We start from the raw sequence: 5,894 nt of genomic DNA, 5'->3' as shown, positions 1-5,894 counted from the left end.
GCAATTCTATCAAAAGTGATCTAAAGAATCAGTGCAATCCCCATCAAACTACCAATGTCATTCTTCATAGATCTAGAAAAATTAGTCATAAATTTCATAGGATAAACAAAAGACTCACAATAGCCAAAGCAGTTCTCAGCAATAAGAACCTTGCAGGAAGCATCACAATTCCTAACTTCAAATTATACTGCAGAGCTATAGTAATTAAAACAATATGGTACTGGCACAAAAACAGGAACATAGATTAATGGAACAAAATAAAATCCAAAAAACAGTACTTCAAAACAAAATAAAACAAAACCCAACTCAGTGAGACCAGGTTTCAAAATAAAGAATAAAAAATAGGGCAGGGGGTGTAGCTCGGAGGTCGAATGCCCCTGGGTTCCATCCCCAGACCCATAAATAAATAAATAAATAAATAAATAAATAAATAAATAAATAAATAAATATTTTTTTGGAAACAGGGTTTCACTAAGTTGTAGAAACAAATCCTCATACATACAGTCAGTTGTCAACAAAGGGGCCAAATACATATGCTGGAGAAAAGACAGCCTTTTCAACAAATGGTGCTGGTAAAACTGGCTATCCATTTGTAGAAAAATGGAACTAAATCCTTACCTCTCACCCAGCATAGGAATAATCAAGATGGATCAAAGAATTGGAAGTTAGACCAGAGACTGTGACGCTATTAGAGAAGGGCATAGGTTCAAAAACAAAGGAGAAGGGCATAGGTTCAACACTCCAACATATAGGCACAGGTAGTAACTTCCTCAACAAGACCTCCAAAACATGGGAAATTAAAACAAGAATTAACAAGTGGGATGGCATCAAACTGCTCATCAAAGGAAACCATCCAGAGTCTAAAGAGAAAGCCTACAGAATAGGAGAAGGTCTTTACCAGTTATCCCTCTGATAGAGAGCTAATATCCAGAATATACAAAGAACTTAAAAGACTTTACGCTAGGAAAACAAAACCCAATCAATAAATGGACAACTGAAGTCAATAGATACTTCACACCACACACACAGTGGTAAGTATGGGAGATAATGGATACGCTAAATGGCATCATTTATTCATTTCACAATTGTACATATATCAAGACATTATCTTGTATCATAAATATATGCCAATTTTATTCGTTAATTATACCTTAATAATGTGAAAAGCAACAGGAAGAGAAAGTATATAACTATTAAAATGGCATTTGAAAAATTAGTGCAAGCCAGGCGTGGTGACTCACGCTTGTAATCCCAGCATTTGGGCGGCTGAGACAGGAGGACTGAGGTTCATGGCCAGCCTCAGCTACTACTTAGCGAGGCCCTTTGCAACTCATGAGACCCTGTTTCCAAAAAAGAATAAAAAAATAGAGCTCGGGGTGCAGCTTGGAGGTAGAATGCCTCTGGTTTCATTCCCATTACCGCAAAAAAGAAAAGAAAAGAAAAATTAGTGCAGTATATGGGAAAGAGTATAATTTATTTATAAAAGGATAGGATATGTATGTAAAGAAATAGAGATGAAAAGTCAGCAGTGTTTGCTTGTTGACTGATATTTTTCTTTGTCCTCACCACATATTGTAACAGTACTTCAAAAAAAAAAAAAAAACCTTTTCATTTCTCTGGGCTTCAGGATGAGTAAGAGTTATGACTAAAGGATTCACACTAAAGACTAAGTAGGGCAAAGAGTAAAGTGACCACAAAATAGAAACATAATTTTAAAACTGTTCTCTCTACCAGCAGGCAGCAAGGCTTTCTATAGTAACTAACCTACCCCTACTTTTCAGACCTAATATATAACTTATTAACATTATGACAGTCTTGATTATGTAACCACATTGGTTTCAGAAACCTTATTAGATACACCAAATAATATTCAAAATATACTCATATTTTAAAATATTTTTATTCTTCTCAAAGGTAAAAAGAACTAAATTAAAATGGAAGTTTCCTGCTGTGTAATTAAACTGCCCATTTCTCTCAGATATGTTCTGGGGCAGAATATTTAAAATTACATTAGAACACTTACTAAGATTATAGACAGTATTTCACAAGCTGATTTAGTCTGTACAAAGTTATTTTTGTTTGTTTCAACATACAATAAAACTTTTCCAGCCAGGCATGGTGGCACATGTTTGTAATCCCAATACTTGGGAGGTTGAGACAGGAGGGTAACACAGGTTCAAAGCCAGCCTCAGCTACTTAGTGAGGCTCTCAAGCAACTTAGTGAGACTCATTATCCAAATAAAGTATAAAATAGGTCTGGGAGTATAGCCTGGAGGTAAGAAGCCCCTGAGTTCCACCCCCAGTACCACATACACACACACACACCTCTAAATCTAGCATATTATTCTCCAATTTCCACACTATATTCTTATCTTAACCCTAATAAGGATTACCAAATTTCATCTTTTAAGTGTCATCAGAGACATAATAATTACTTTATTATTACCAAACTGAAGAAGAATATAAAAAGAATAATGAACTAGAAACTCAAAGAATGTCTTATACCAGCTGGGTGTGGCGGTACACACTTGTAATCTCAGCATTTGGGAGGCTGAGACAGGAGTATCAATTTGTAGACAGCCACAGCTACTTAGTGAGGCCCTTTTCAACTCACTGAGGCCCTGTTTCAAAATAAAGAATAAAAAATAGGGCTGGGGGTGTAGCTTGGAGGTAGAATGCCCCTGGGTTCCATCCCCAGTACCACAAAAAAAAACTCATTCCTATTATCTCATATCATCTCTTTCATTATGAGGCATTAACTATAAACAAAAAATTATATCCATTTACATTATATCTCACTATGAAAATCAAGTTTCTACAAATTTTTAGAACAACCCAGTTCTCACACATGACTTGTGACATATCATGAAGTTTAAAACTTCTGTCTAATGCAATGAGGCCATTGCAAAAGCTTAATTAAGCACCAACAGAAGATTATAAAATTCTTAGGTAAAGTTTAGGAAAACAAAGCTAGAAGGAAAAATTCAAATTATGTTACAAAAAAAAGATGTAATCTTAGGAATTTTACCGTTTAGAAACTGATCAGTCAACTGAAGAATCTTGGGAAAGATCTGGGAGCTGTGCTATTTCTTAAAAAGAAGGATTGCTAATTGCCTCAGTGTCTACTTACATCCTTGAGCCAATAAGGCTGCTGCTCCAGGCACAGAGAGGAATGTAATTTACAGGGCCAGTAAGAGAGGTGTGAGAAGCTTTTCTCAAAGGCCATTATGTGGCCAGGTGTGGTGGCGCACACTTGTAGTCCTTGGAGGCAGAGACCAGAGGATCAGATTCAGTGAGACCCTGTTTCAAAAATAAAAACACTAAAAAAAAAAAAAAAAATAGGGCTGGGGGTATAGCTTGGAGGTACAATGTCCCTGGGTTCCATCCCTGGTACAAAAAAAAAAAAAAAAAAAAAAAAGCCATTACGTAGGCTTATTTTCCTTCAAAATCACAAAACAAGTTTCTGGTTATCACTAACTGAGCATAGATTTTTACTCAAGGAATCACATCTTGACTAATCTTTTGCATAACCTATGAACAAATAAGATCATGTTTGGATATCGGTATGTTGTGGCAACAACCCCAGTATATTTGTTGGAAATGCTAGGTCAATAGAAAGAAAGATAGTAATCTCCCTTCTCGTTTCCATCTTCCTATTATACTCAAATCCTCTAGAACTTCAGAAAAATATTTTGTCCTGGAAAAGGATATCTGATTTGAACTCTAGTGGGAAAAGTTTTAAGTATTTTTCAACAACCATGTTGATAACTGGAATGATTCTATTAACTACTTTGACCAAAAGAATACAGCAAACACAATACAAGGAAACCTCTAATGCCAGGCCTTAAGAAATCTGCAGCTGCCACTTTCATCTGTTGGAGCTCCATCTTTCTTAGAATCCAGCTAGCACACTGTATGAAAGCCACCAGGGAAGGCTGCGTAGCCAAGGACGGACGCCCCTGCTGAGCTACCAGCTGAGAGCAACACCAAGCACTAACCACACTAGACACAGGACCAAACTACCTTAGGTCAATCAAGTCAAATCCAGATGACTACAGCTTCTGCTACAAACACAGTTAAAGTCGTTCTCATATCTGTGAGTGATAATAAATAGTTGCTATCTGAAGTCACTAAGTTTAAGGGTGGTTTATTAGGCAGGAACAGATAACCATTTTAAATAAACATTTAGGATACATTAGCTTTCTGAATATTAGCTTGATCAAAGATATGGTCCCATTAATTATGGAGTTAATTTTTCCCTGAAAACTTGTAATAAAACCCATTTAGATAGGACATACTCCCTGAATTGTCCAATAAAAGTGATTACATTCTTCTGATGTACACTTTCTGGCTTGATCCCTATTGTCAATAATGGCATTGTGAAACAGTTGGCTAGAATTCAAAGTCTGGAGAAGTCCATGGTCACAGAACAAAACAAAACTCACTGACTAATAACAATCTTATCAAAATGCTATTCTTAATCAATGGAAAAAATATATCACAATTGCCACTATATTATATAAAATCTTTTTATTTATTAGATATAAACAATCTAACTATATATATATTTATATATAGTTAATATATAATAGATTATCTGGCATCATGATATATATATATATATATATATATATATATATATATATATATCCCCAGAATTTTTCTGAGATTTCAAATGACTTTTTTAAACTTTCAGTTAAGAAAAGTTTCATCTTGATTTTTCTACCTCATAGTATTAGATCTTTGAATCTGTTGGTATAACTAACATAATAAACTTTTTAAAGGTCAATATAAGCCAGACATAGTGTTATACACCTGTAACCCCAGTACTTGGGAGCTGAGACAGGAGGATCACAGACTCAAGGGCAGCCTCACAAGCTTAGTGAGACCCTGTTTTAAAATAAAAAGGGCTCTGAATGTAGCACAGAGCTAAAATGTACCTGGATTCAATCCCCAGTACCAAAAGATTTAAAAAAAAAAAAAGAAAGAAAAATACAACAAAAAATTTAGGTTTGATAGAAATTTTTTAAAAACCTTATTATTGACAAAATGGGCTAATGAGAGAAAACAAAATTTGCAAAGTTCTTTAATACTATGATAGATTTGTTAATCTAAGATTAAGTAAAACTTAAGCAAATTAAGAGATAAACTAGATGATTCTTATTCTCTGCTTATTCCACACACAAAAATTACTAAAAAGCAAGCTGAATAAGATATGTTATTATTCAAATAATTTTTCAAAAGATAATTATTCAAAAATAAATTCTTATAGCCAGGCATGGTGGTGCACACTGTAATCCCAGTACTTGGGAGGCTGAGACAGGAGAATTGTAGGTTTGCAGCCAGTAGGTTTGCAGCCAGCCTTAGCTACTTATAGAGGCCCTCTGCAACTTAGTGAGACTGTTTCAAAATAAAGAATAAAATAGATCTGGGGGTGTAGCTCAGAAGTAGATGCCTCTGGATTCTATCCCAGCACTGCAAAAAATGAATGAATGAATGAACAAGTAAATAAATAAAATTTATCAAAAGCAAGTTGAATAAGATATGTAATATAAAAATATATAAGTTTATTACATTGTTAGACTCTTTCACAATATAGAACTTTAATGTTATAGAAAGGGATATACACAGAACACCATAAAATCCATTTGTCCAATATCCATGCCATCTCAAAGCATCACATGAATACATAGGTTTCTTTCATAATGCTGATGTTCTACAAAGGAATATATATATATTATTAATTTGATGGCAAAGCCCAGAGCATACTTCTATGCATAATGCATTTAAAATTAATCCTAAATTTGGGGACTTACAAACTCTTCCATTCCAAAAAGGGAAGGGAGGAGAAAGAAACAAGCGAACGGGTAAATGTGATAATAAAAACACCAAAA

Source organism: Muscardinus avellanarius (genome assembly GCF_963383645.1).
Source record: "Muscardinus avellanarius genome assembly, chromosome: 9".
In the NCBI taxonomy this organism is placed as follows: domain Eukaryota; kingdom Metazoa; phylum Chordata; class Mammalia; order Rodentia; family Gliridae; genus Muscardinus; species Muscardinus avellanarius.
This window is presented reverse-complemented; position numbering follows the sequence as displayed.